Genomic DNA, 14,193 nt, shown 5'->3' on the forward strand with positions numbered 1-14,193 from the left:
TCCCAGGTGAGTCTCGTCCCGGGGGGGATCTGCAGGGGGGCAGGCCGTTCCGCCACGGAGTTCAGAATGTCAACAACAACACTGGATGTTGTTTTATCATTGTCCTAAATGATAAATACTACGCTATTTGCAGTTACCTTTTTTTTTCACCGTAATTGCCTACGTAAATATTTATGTAGGATAAAACGGAGAAAAATAGGGAATGCAAAAGGCGGCTGCCATAGCCGCCGCCATTTACGTATGCGGGGTTTTTTTTAGCTTACCATCATAGGCTACGTAAATACTTACATAGCCTATCACAGCAGCCTGGAAGGACGCAAATGGCAGCCACTATGGCAGCCACCATTTGCGTCCGCAGCAGCCTGTCCGCGGCCGAAACACTGGCCCTTATAGCGTTGCCCTTATTTTTGCCGTAGTCTACGTAAATCTTTACGTAGACTACCCATGCCCAAATAAGGAATGCAAATGGTGGCACCCATGGGCACCGCCATTTGCGTACGCGCTTTTTTTTTTTCAAAGTCACCCGTGATAGGCTACGTAACGATTTACGTAGCCTATCATGGCTGACTTTGAAAATCTAGCCGTGATAGGCTACGTAAATCGTTGCGTAGACTATCATGTGTGTGTGTGGGGGGTTTACTTTACTTTGAAATGGCGGCGGTGAAATCGGTGGTGGAACGGTCTGCCCCCCCGCCCACCCCCCGGGATGGGACTTACCTTCGGCAAATCTTTCTGGCGGCGGTGGCTCCATAGGCGGTGCGGCGGCCGTGTGGCGGTGGCAGCTGCGGCGGCCGGTCTTCCGACTGGCTGCCGCTGCCGCCAGTTCCAGTAAAAAAAACCCAAAAAACAAAAAAAGTGATAGGCTACGTAAAGATTTACGTAGCCTATCACAGCTATATTTTTAAAAAAACACCGTGATATGCTACGCAAATGTTTACGTAGCCTAACATGGCTGATTTAAAAGAAAAAAAAACCCGCGCGTACGCAAATGGCGGCGCCCATGGGCGCCGCCATTTGCGTTCCTTATTTTGGCACGTCTTAGTCGACGTAAATGTTTACGTCGACTAAGACGGCAAAAATAAGGGGAACACAAATAGCGTAGACTCTACTCTATTTGTGTTCCCCTTATTTTCGCCGTCTTAGTCTACGTAAACATTTACGTAGACTAAGACGTGCCAAAATAAGAAATGCAAATTTGCATACGTGCGGTTTGTTTGTTTTTCAGTCAGCCGTGATAGGCTACGTAAACATTTATGTAGCCTATCACGGCTGACTGCAGGGACGCAAACGGCGGCGGCTATGGCCGCCGCCATTCGCGGAGCCAGCCGGCCAGGATTCGGGGGAGGGACGGAGCGCCTCCCCCCTAACCGCAAATGTCACCCTTCAAAAAGGTAAGTGACTTTCGTACATCCCTACTCAGAAGACATCCTCCCTGAATCCAAAATGGCTTCTGCCCTTCCAGGAGCACAGTGGATATGATCTTCACCGCACGACAGCTCCAAGAAGAATGCAGGGAGCAAAACCAACCCCTGTGCATGGTGTTTATTGATCTAAGGCCTTTGACACTGTAAATCGTACTGCTCTCTGGACCATCCTTCTGAAAACCAGATGCCCTAATACATTTGAGAACATCATGCGGCTCCTCCATGATAACATGACGGCAACAATCTTGGATAACAATGGCTTTCAAAGTGATCCATTCAAAGTGGGATCAGGTGTTAAACAGGGATGCGTCTCTGCACTGATCCTATTCGCTATCTTCATCGCTATGATTCTACACCTAGTTGAAAGGAAATTTCCCACTGGTGTAGAAATCATATATCGAACAGATGGAAAACTCTTTAATCTCAGTAGGCTGAAAGCAAAAAAGTAAGGTAATTACATCCTGTGTCATAGAACGCCCATATGCTGATGATAACGTAATCTGTGCACATTCAGAGGAAGATCTCCAAACTATCCTAAACATCTTTGCAGAAGCATATGAACAGCTCAGCCTCTCGCTTAACATCAAAAAAACCCAAAGTGCTTTACCAGCAAGCACAAACCAACCCCTCTGTAGTGCCATCAATCCAGCTTAACGGTGTGATGCTGGAAAATGTTGACCACCTTTCTTTCTTGGCAGCCATCTCTCCACAAAAGCCGACATCGACTCTGAAATTCCGCATCGCCCAAGCTCTACGACTGTAGCATTCTCCCGAATGAAGTGTAGAGGGTTTGAAGATCGGGACATTCACAGGGAGACCAAAATGCTTGTTTACAAAGCCATTGTACTACCAACCTTACTGTATGCCTGTGAAACATGGACCATCTATGAATGTCACTCCCAACTTCTCGAAAAATTCCACCAATGCTTCCTCCGAAAAATTCTGCAAATTACTTGGGAAGACAGATGGACTAATGTGAGCATACTGGAAGAAGCAAAGACCACCAGCATTGAAAGAATGAGTCTCCAACATCAACTTCGCTGGATCGGCCATGTTGTTCGAATGCCTGATTATCGTCTTCCAAAGCCGTTACTCTATTCCCAGCTCATGAATGGAAAACGGAATATTGGTGGACAGCAAAAGAGATTTAAAGATGTTCTTAAAGCTAATCTAAAAGAATGTAAAAAAGGTAACATAAGCCTTGAAAACTGGGAAGCTCTAACTCATGAGCGTTCCAACTGGAGGTCAGCCTATATTAAATGTGCTATAGACTTTGAAGAAAGACGAGTACAAAGCGAAAGGGAGAAATGAGCTCAGCGGAAGGCATGCCAAGCAAACCCTCACTGTGACCGCCTTCCAGCTGGAACCTATGTCTTCGCTGTGGGAGGCTGTGTAGATCCACAAGATCAAAGCAGAATAAGTGCGATTGGGAGGGCTGGCAAAGGGAACAGGGCTGGGAAACTCCCCGAGGTAGTGTGCACCTTCATGCGGATAAGGAATGGGGAATATGTGGCTAGGGATGGGCGAGAATTTCTCCCCAAAACTTCGGGGGGCTGAGTGCCAACGCGTTCGGTCCTCCGAAGGTTCGGGGAGAAATTCTCTGCCCCCCCCGCCAACCCCCGCCCCTCCCCGGGATGGGACTTACCTTTTACGAATGTCGCTCCTGGCGGCGGGTCTCAGCAGTGGTTTGGCAGGTCTTCGTCAGGGGCGGGGGCGGCAGCTGGTCTTTTGACCAGCTGCCGCCACCGCCATTACAAGAAAAGTAAAAAACAAAAACAAAACGCCCCTGTTATAGGCTACGTAATGATTAACGTAGCCTATCATGGCTAGATTTGCAAAGTCAGCCGTGATAGGCTACGTTAATCGTCACGTAGCCTATCACAGGTGACTTTTTTTTTAAAAAAAGCGCGTCTGCTAACGGCGGCCCCCATAGAGAGCCGCCATTCGCGTTCCTTATTTGGTCCCTGTAGTCTATGTAAAGATTTACGTAGACTACGGCGAAAATAAGGGCAACGCAAATAGCGTTGCCCTTATTTTCGCCATAGTCTATGTAAATCTTTATGTAGACTACAGCGACCAAATAAGGAACGCGAATGGCGGCTCCCTATGGGGGCCGCCATTTGCATACGCGCTTTTTTTTCTTTTTTTAAAATGTCACCTGTGATAGGGTACGTGACGATTAACGTAGCCTATCACGGCTGACTTTGCAGATCTAGCCGTGATAGGCTACGTAAATCGTTATGTAGCCTATCACGTTTTGTTTTTTTTTCTTTTGAAGTTCACGGCCAGGGAGACGGGGCGCTTCTCCCAGGCCTGAATTTTGGCCGGGTGAAGCAGGAAGCCTCCCCCCTGGCCTGAATTTTGGCCGGGCAAGGCAGGAAGCCTCCGTCCCCCTGGCCTGAACTTCAGGGGTAGAAGCAAAGCTCCTCCCTACCACCACGAAGCAAGCTGCGAGACCAGGTAAGTGACTTTCATCCATCCCTATGTGGCCCTGCTGATGTTCTCGGACTGCAACTCCCACCATTTCCCCCCATGGGCTAGGCCAGTTTGGGCCGCTGAACGTGCAGTCCAGTGCTATGTGGAGGGCCGCACATTCCCAAACACCGGTATACATCCGAAGAGATTTTCTTGATATTGGCTGTTTTGTGTGAGTTTTTCGAATACAGGCCAGGCCAGGATCACCTTTCCCCCTTGCCAACCAGAAGATGGAGCTGCCCATGTGACTTCTCACAAACATGTTTTTCCCCAGTTCTGCAGCTCGCTTCAAGGCACTCAGAGAATCCATGAAGTTGCAGCTGTGAAGCTTCCCCTGATCATTATCAAAAACATAGTGATCTATACTGAGCCTTGCCAAAGCCCAAGAGATGTTTTGCTTTCTGTTTTCCTTGGAGACCAATGATGTAAACATCAGAATGAAAGGCAGCTCCAGGAACCCTCTTGCACCGTGCCTGAAAAGCTTGGTGCATAAAACATCTCCTGTGCTCCCGAGAGCCTGGGCTCAGATTTAGACAGGCCGAGATGACCATGCCTGTGATGTAGTTTAGTACACCACTTCCCACCACTGCCTTCGGCTCAGAGTTGGATGTCGTTGTAAAGACCCTGCAGCCTCGATCTGGCAAGACTTTTCTCACGTCTTCTGATTAGCTGGCTGTGGGGGTGAAAGGAATGCTCAGCAAGGAGGAGCAGCAGGAGGGAGGCAGACCCAGAATGATACCATTGCTGCTGCTGTTGTTGCTCCTGCTTCCTTATGCGGCCGGTCAACTGCAGAAGACGGACTGCCTGACCACTCTGAACAAAGAGCAAGAGTTAGGATCCTATTATTACCGGCCAGGAGACTACCTCATCAGCGGAGTCCTGTCATCGCAGTATTTCATGTGCAACGAACCATACGTTTTCTCTGAGTCCCCTTTAAGTAGGGTTGTCACGTAAGTGATGCTGATGAGCTAATGCTTCCAAACTCCGGTTGTCCCCATTTATGGGAGACTGTCCATCTTTTCTGGTATCTCTGGTCATCCCTCATAAATCAATCTCCTGACTTTTTTTGCCACTCTGTCCTTTTTGAAGAAGAATTCGGAGCTTCATTAAAGTGAAGCCACCATTTAGTTCAGTACGCTCACATATGACTGGATCCATGGGGTTCCCCTGCATTGTTTCAGCCAAAAGAACCAGCAGCCTCTTTGCTTTTAAATGTTGTGCTAAGACACAGGCTGGAGCTGGGGAGGTTCTTTCCTGGGAGTGGTCTGCAAATGTCCGCATAGAGGTTCCCTCTCCAGAATAATTACAAGGGCCATAGTTCTTAAGGCTGAGCACCTTTCTTCCTCATCCACTACAGTATGTGACTGTAAATCCTACTGCGCTCTGTGGGATTTACTTCTGAAGAAGCCAGGTGTGTGTGTGTGTGTGTGTGTGTGAAGGGCTCCTCGGAGGCCTCTCTCAGTCTAATCCAGTAGCCAAGTCCGGACACAGACAAAGGGATTCCTTTCAAAGATTTATTCATCTTTTACAACTTAACAACTATACCGTTTGCAACTAGATCTGAGCAGCACCGTACCTATGCCCTACGTTGGAACAGTTGGTCCCCGTTTGAAAGGGAATTACTGGCAGACCCCTGAATTTAAGGACTAGGGAGAGTCCCTCCCCTTTTCCCTTGGATCCTCTGGGCGCAGCCGTTGTTTGCACGCCAACCGGGCACTATGCCTCTTTTCTGCGCCTTCCACTTGGCACCGCTCTCTGCGTTGGCATCGCACATCCACCAAGTCCACTATCCGCGCTCTGTCACTCCCTGGACTGCTATCTAAGCTAGGAATGCTGGTGGGAGGAATCTCCATCAGCTGTGGGCCCTGGGAAAGAGGAGCGCACTCCTCTCCCAGGAGCGACTGCTCTTCCTCAGAATCAGCACTACTCTGGGATTCTATGGGCTCAGTGTCCACCCTGACACCCCCCCCCCAAGAAAAACAGCGTACGCAAATGGCGGCGGCTACGGCGGCCGCCATTTGCATTCCCAATTTATATTTCTATTTGTGTTCCTTTTTTCCCCGCCGTTTTAGCCTACGGTGCAAGCTCTAGCGCAAGAGAACCAGATGCTCCGTGATCAGATGGCTCAACTGACAGCTGCCGTGCGGAACCTACAGGCGGCGCTTCAGCCCCCTCCACCTCCAATCCCCCCCGCTGCAAGTGCCTCTGGCTTTGCTAGAGAAGTTTTCTAGTGAGAAAGGACTTCTTCAGATTTTCAGGGCCCAATCAGAGCTGTACATGCGTCTTAGACCTGAGGATTTCCAGACGGAACAGGTTCATGTTGGTTTCATCATTACTCTACTGTCAGGCATGGCAGCTAAATGGGCTTCGGGACTCCTGGTTGCTAATGACCCCCTGCTCGGGCACTATCAAGGTTTCATGGCAGCCATGGCACGTTTTTTCGGTGACCCCCTGCGCATGCAGATGGCTTCTCGGGAGATTTGCCGCCTCCGGCAGGGCAAGGACTCAGTTTCCAGCTACGCGACAATCTTTCGCTTGCTGATGAAGGATTTACAGTGGAATGATGCCGCGCTAGTGGCTCAGTTTTTGGATGGTTTGAATGACGAGATCTTAGATGAGTTGGCGCGCATGCCCAGCCCGCCTACTTTGGAGGAGGTCATCCAGACCTGCCTTCAGATAGATAGTCGGCTGGAGGGGCGCCGGCAGACCCGGCGCGGCACCGGGGACTGGGATTTCCCTCCTCCCGTTCCCCCATGTTTCCTGCCTCCTCCCCTACCCCCCGCTCCGGTGCTGGGGGGGGAGGAGATCCCGATGCAGCTGGGGGCTACCCGAGCCTCACTGCCACCAGAGGAACTTGAGCGCCGGTGAGCTGAGTGCCGATGATTTCGATGTGGAAACCTGGGGCATTTCGCCAAGACCTGCCGAGTTAGATCCACTGCTCCGATGCCTCCTCCTCCTCTCTTTCCCCCTCCTCCTCCTCCTCATCCCCAGGCCTGACTAGACTGCCCCTCAAGCTTGTTGGGGGCCTCCAGTGTGGGGGTCAGTTCCCTACCGGGTGGGTGCCTACCCCAACCCCCCCCACCCTCCCATCTGCTGTTGCATGTTCACCTCCACTCCTCACAGCGGGGTGGGGTGGAGGCCCTAGCTTTAGTGGACTTGGGTGCTACGACTAGTTTCATGGATGAGGCCTTCGCCCTCTTCCACAAGATTCCTACCCTGCCCCTTCCTGCCCCCATGGCAGTGCAGACCATTGATTGGCGTCCTCGCTCTTCGGGCAAGGTGACCCGTTTTACAGTTCCACTCACTCTGCGTACCCAGTCCCACGTTGAGCAGATTCAGTTTCACTTAGCCAAGGTTCCCTTATACCCAATCGTGTTGGGTTTTTCCTGGCTCTATAAGCACAACCTTCAGATTTCTTGGGGGCTTCGGCAAGTGGAGTTTACGTCTCCCTACTGCCGGGAGCATTGCCTCACGGAGGAGGCGCCTGTCCCGGCCCAGGCATTAACCCTTTCCCCCCCTCCTTGTCTGCTTCTGGCAGTCCTTCAGCTACCGTCATCCTCCCAGAGAAGTATGCAGCTTTTCGGGATGTGTTTGACAAGAAGGAGGCTGACCGGCTCCCCCCCCTCCAAGGCCTGGCGGCAGCTGCGGTGCCTCATTATTGGGAGGAGCTCCTTCTCTCTGCACAGGCTCAGGATGCTTTTGTTTGCACAAAGGTGGAGGAATTGGGGCTAGCCTCTGCCCCCCCCCACTCTACCCCCTTCTGTTTGCGAGGTGGCCTGCTTTACCATTACGGCCGGGTCTATGTGCCTTCTAGACCCCTCCGCGAAAAGGTCCTCCATCAGTGTCATGACTCCCGCACAGCTGGGCATTTTGTCATCGCCAAGACCTTGCATGGAGTGACGAGGGATTTTTGGTGGCCTCGTGTGTGTCAGGACGTCAAGTCCTATGTCGCCTCCTGCCCAACCTGCCAGCAGGCGAAGGCCCCCTCGGGCAAGCCCACAGGCTTGCTTCACCCCCTGCCTACCCCCTCAGGTCCTGGGAAACTGCTCTCCCTTGACTTCATCACTGACTTGCCTTGCTCACACGGTACCACCACCATTCTGGTGGTGGTGGATTTGTTTTCTAAGATGGCCCATTTCATCCCCTGCTCTGGGTTGCCCACAGCCAGGGAGATGGCAGAGCTGTTCGTGGCACAAGTTTTCTGCCTCCACCGATGGCCCGAGGGTCGCGTTTCCAATAGGGGGGCCCAATTCACTGCCCATTTCTGGAGGGAGCTACTGGCGTTGCTCCATGTGACGCTCCGTCTTTCCTCCGCCCACCATCCACAGACGGACGGTCAGACCAAGCACACCAATGCAACTCTGGAGCAATATCTGCGCTGTTATGTAAATTACCAGCAGGATAACTGGTTTTCCTTGCTGCCTCTCACAGAATTTGCTTATAACAATGCCTGTCATGCTTCCACCTGCCAAACTCCATTTTTTGCCAATTTTGGTTACCACCCCAAGACCTTCCCGTACACCCTAGCTCCCTCTTCGGTGCCAGCGGCCCAGGACTTTTTAGAGGAGTTGTGAGCGGTACACCACCTCTTACGGGACTCCCTCAAGCAAGCCAAGACAGCCTACAAAGCCTCTGCAGACCAGCGGCACCAGCCAGGTCCGTCTCTGCAACCGGGGGACTGGGTTTGGTTGTCCACCCAAGACCTCCCCCCTCACTCGCCTGCAAGGAAGCTCGCGCCTCGCCGCACGGGGCCTTTCCAGATTACGGCCCAGATTAAACCTGTTGCTTTTTGCCTGGCTCTCCCACCCTCCATGAAGATCCATCCTGTTTTTCATCGGTCCTTGCTGTCCCCCCGGTTTTCTCCTTCACAAACTCTGATCCAAACAAGGTCACTGAAACATACTCCCCAAGTCACTTTGGACAGAGAAAGGGATTTGTTTGCCTGCTTGCTTTTTCTCTTTATACTGCTGTTTCTCTCCCCATAGTTCACTAATAGACCTGGAAAATTCATGGCATGTAAATGCAACACTTCTTCTGGCACCCATAATTTTCAAAAACATTGGTGAAACCATTCTGAATGATACCCCACCCCTATTACGATTTTACATGACGGAATGAATGTTTTTACTGATAAGCCTTAACCAAAGACAAGTGTGTTTGTGTGTGTGTGTGTGTTTGTGAGAGAGAGAGAGAGAGAGAGAGAGAGATTATCTAAATATAGTCAGACAGACAGAAAGTCAGACAGACAGACACCTATATCCTTGATCGTTGCACTCTGCCAGCATCTGCTCTCAAGGAATGTGGTACAAATGTCCCCATCTTTCCTTTCATCACGTAAACAGATACTCAATTACCTTGCAACCCTGGTATGTTTGCTGCCCCCTATGAATGTCCAAAGCATTATGTGATGATAGGCTACTCTGGGATTTAAGTTGCATGAAAAACCATTTGGGGGTATAAAGAAAGAAACGGAGATTTGTTTTCATTCAATGGAGAATGACAGTACGAGGTGTTGCAGTTAATTTTTGTTTATTTTTTGCAGTTTCCAAACTACACGGTACTGGCACATCCTGTCCTTCATGTTTGCCATTCAGGAGATCAACCAGAACCCCAGGCTCTTACCCAATGTCACCCTGGGCTACAACATCTACAAGTCCTTCTTCGACGGAAGAGCCACCTCCTACGCCATGCTGCAACTCCTTGCTGGGGGAGAAAGCAACATTCCACATTACAGCTGCGGGAGGAAGAATCACCTGCTGGCCGTCCTTGAAGGGGCTGAATCTGACCTCTCCCTCCACATTTCCTCCATGTCGAGCATCTACAAAATCCCACAGGTGAGAATGGGGAGCGGACAGGAGGCCAGGTGCATAGAAAGGGGAGCTGAGCACTGCCTGGGCTCAGCACTCGCTCTTCAGTCCCTGTGCCTCCTGGGCATAATGGTTCTGTGGAGTGTGTGTTGGAGGTGAGTCATGGCAGTGGTGGAGCTCTGGGATGGGTGGTCAGGCATCCCCGGGGGCAGGGATGGCAGGAGAGCACAGAACCTGTACTGGACAGCTTTCCATGTGATCCCCAGCCCAGTTCCTGACCCTTCCCGAAGCCTCACGTAGAGACGTGAAAATGTCCATCTAAGGCAAAGTGCAACATGGAGGGAATCCCCTTCTTTGCGCTGGTTCTGCCATGCATTGGAAAGGAGGTTGCCTCTGACTTCAGTGGAGGTCTGAGTGCCCGTCTCTCTGTATAGGATTGCACCTTTAATCATGTCTTGAAAGGCTCTCCTATAAAGACGTGGCAGAAAACAGTAGTGGCTGACAGGAACAAGAACCCTCCCCAGCAGTTTTTGCAGCCCCCACATGACTACTGCCAAGATTCTGCCCAAGAAGTTATGATGTCACCAATCTCTCTGTTGAAGGAACAGCCCGGTAGGGCATTTATCCACTATCAAGCCTACTCTGTGGCGGTGAGGGTGGCAAAGAGACAGTTCTTTTCCACCAGCATTGCACATCCTCAGTGTCGTCCAGAGGAGCTTTTTCAAGTGGTTCGCGGCCTGTTACATTCTGGACCAGGGAGAGAGATGGTGGAACCCTCGGTAGCATGCTGTGACAAGTTTGCATGGCACTTTGAGGATAAAGTCACTCAGTTTTGTCATGAATTGGACACCACCATTAATGCAGTTCCATTGGTAGAGGCGTTCAGAGCACCGTCTGGTCCAGTTTTATTGGATGAGTTTCAGTTACAGGGGCCTGAGGATGCGGACAAGGTGCTTGGCCAAGTCCGCTCGACCACTTGTGTGCTTGACCCTCGCCCTTCATGGCTTATTAAATCAAACAAGGAGGGGATGTCTGGCTGGGTCCAGGAGGTTGTAAATTCCTCCTTGAGAGAGGGAGTGGTGCCTGCCACTTTAAAAGAGGCGGTAATTACACCACTCCTGAAAAAGCCTAACCTGGACCCAGAGGATGTTAATAATTATAGGCCAGTGGCCAACATCCCCTTCCTGGGCAAGGTGCTTGAGCAGGTGGTTGTAGGACAACTCCAGGCACTGTTGAATGAAACAGATTATCTAGATCCATTTCAATCGGGCTTCAGGCCTGGTTTTGGAATGGAAACTGCCTTGGTCACCCTGTGGGATGACCTCTGCCAGGAGAGGGACAGGGGGAGAGTGTGACCCTGTTGATTCTCCTGGACCTCTCAGCAGCTTTCGATACCATCGACCATGGTATCCTTCTGGATAGGTTGCCTGGGTTAGGAGTTGGAGGCACTGCACTAAGTGGTTCCGCTCCTACTTGGATGGCCGATTCCAGAAGGTGGTGCTGGGGGATTATTGCTCTGTGCCATGGCAATTGTGCCATGGGGTTCCACAGGGCTCTATTTTACCCCCCATGCTGTTTAACATCTACATGAAACCGCCGGGGGAGGCTATCCAGAGGTGTGGGCTGAGGTGCCATCAATATGCAGATGACACCCAGCTCTACCTCTCTTTCTCATCAAAACCAGGTGAGGCAGTGGCTGTTCTGAATCAGTGCCTGGGCACGGTGATGGACTGGATGAGGGCCAATAAACTGAAACTCATTCCAGACAAGACGGAGGTACTGTTAGTGGGTGGTTCGTCTGCCCGGCTTGGTGATATTCAACCTGTTCTGGAGGCGGTTGAACTCCCCCTAAAGGATCAGGTTTGCAGTTTGGGGGTGCTCTTGGATCCAGAACTGTCACTTGAGGCACAGGTGAACTCAGTGGCACGGAGCACGTTTTATCAGCTTAGGCTGGTATACCAACTACGCCCTTTTCTGGACAGAGATAGCCTAGCTACAGTTATCCATGCTCTGATAACCTATCGCCTGGATTACTGCAATGTGTTGTACGTGGGGCTGCCTTTGAAAAGAGTCCAGAAACTTCATTGGGTCCAAAATAGGGCAACAAGATTGTTAACAGGGACTGGCCTGCGAGCTCATATTATGCCAGTACTTTTCCAGCTGCACTGGCTGCCAGTCCATTTCCGGGCCAGATTCAAAGTGCTGGTGTTAACATTCAGAGCACTTAATGGCTTGGGGCCAGGTTACCTGAAGGATCGCCTCCTCCCATATGTGCCTGCCCGGACCTTAAGGTCATCGTCAGCGGCTTTTTCTGCTGTGGCACCCCGGCTCTGGAATGAGCTCCCTAGTGAGGTTCACCTGGCACCTACATTGTATTCCTTTCGGCGCCAGGTGAAGACCTTTTAATTTTCCCAGGCATTTTAGCATTTTAGCTTCTAAATTTTTAGCTTTCCTGTTTTAAATCTGTAGTTTAAACTCCTGCACTGCTGCTAGGTTTTATTGTGGTTGTATTGTTATATTGTGGTTTTAATGTCCTATATATTTTAAATTGTTTTATTGTGTGTTGTTTGGTTTTAATTTTTGTGAACCGCCCAGAGAGCGGTTAATAAAATTATTTATTTATTTATTTATTTATGTATTCATTTCTGTATTTATTCATTTACATTTATATTTCACTCCACATCTAGACCGATTCTGGAGTGGTGAACAATAAAAGATACAAGATAAGATAAAAGAATAAAACTCCATGTTAAAAAGTATTTTTTAAAGAAGAGAGAGAGAGAGGGAGAAAGAAAAATATTTACAATACAACTGGATTGTATTGGTGGTCTGCCAGGTATCCTGACCTGATCCAAAGTTGTTTAGCTCTTTGTACACTAGTAAAAAAAACCCCTTAACTCTGACCTGGTATCAAATAGGAAGGCAGTGCAGTTCCCTCAGGAAAGGTAGCATGCTGAAGAGGGTCAGCTCCTGACAACAGCCGACCTCCTGACTTCTGAACTATCACCAGCTTTCAGAGCAGCCTTGAGGGCAGCCCCGCATAGAGTGCATGGCAGTAATCCAGTCTTCAGGTTATTAGCACCTGTACCATGGTGAACAAGCTACCCCATCTAGGAGAGGCGGTAGCTGGTGACCCAGCTAGGGATTTACAAAAGGCACTTACCTGTTGCGAATTATGTTGATGGTTGGGGGGGGAGGCATTCCATCCCTCCCCCTGGAATCCTCGCTGGGGGGGGAGGCAGTCCGTACCTCCCCCCCCCCGGAATCCTGGCCGGCTGGCCGTGCTCCGCAGTGATTCTGCAGAGCCGCCGGCAGGCTCCGCCAGCAGCCGGACATCCGGCTGCTGGGTAGCAGGGACGTGAATGGCGGCGGCCGTAGCTGCTGCCATTTGCGTCCCTGCAGTCAGCCGTGATAGGCTACGTAAATGTTTACATAGCCTATCACGGCTGACTTTTTTAAAAAACAGACACACGCAAATGGCGGCGCATTCCTTATTTTGGCACGTCTTAGTCTATGTAAACATTTACGTAGACTAAGACGGCGAAAATAAGGGGAACGCAAATAGCGTTCTTTACGTAGCCTATCACGATTTTTGTTTTTTTAAACTGGAAATGGTGGTGGCGGCAGCCGGTCGGAAGACCGGCCGCTGCAGCCGCCACCGCCGAACCGCCGACGGAACTGCCACCGGAGCCACTGCCGCCAGGAAGATCCGCCCAAGGTAAGTCTTGTCCCGAGGGGGGGGGCAGGCTGTTCCGCCACCGATTTTGGGGGACCAAATGTGCTGCCATTCGGCCTCCCCGAGATCCGTGGCAGAATTTTCGTACATCCCTAGATCCAGCCGAAGTTGGAAAAGGACACTCCAAGGATACTATTGTGAACAAGCTACCCCATTCAGGAGATGCCGTAGCTGGCGAACCAGCTGAAGTTATCAAAAGACACTCAGCTGCAAGGACCAAGTGGGCCTGCAGGGACCATGGATCTAGGACTCCCCCCAGATTACAAATCTGATCTTTCAAGGGGAGTGCAGTCTCACCCAGAAGAGGCAATGAGCCTATCTCCTGGACTGGGGAACCACTCACCCACAGGGCTTCCGTCCTGTTCCAAATCCCCCCATTACTGCTCCCAGCAAATTCATACAGATGCTGAGCAATATTGGGGACAAGATGGTGCCCTGTGGAACCCTGTAGCTCAATTGCCAAGGGGTCAAGGAAAGGACACCCAACATTACTCCCTCAAATCAGCCCTATAGGTAGGACTGAAACCGCTGTACCACACTTTTTCCCATGCCCTTCCCACTGAGTCGATCCAGCAGGAAACCATGGTCCATGGTACCCAAAGCCGATGAGAGATGGAGCAGAATTAGAAGGGTGGCACTCCCCCATCCCTCTCTTGATATAGATCATCCAGCAGGGCAACCAAGGCTGATTCGGTCCTGTAACCAGGTCAACAACCAAAGTGGGTTTCTTTGCTTCTCATGTGGCCCCTTC

Source organism: Heloderma suspectum, chromosome 2 (assembly GCF_057233095.1).
Source record: "Heloderma suspectum isolate Gila_16-S chromosome 2, 16-S_ref, whole genome shotgun sequence".
Taxonomy (NCBI): Eukaryota; Metazoa; Chordata; class Lepidosauria; order Squamata; family Helodermatidae; genus Heloderma; species Heloderma suspectum.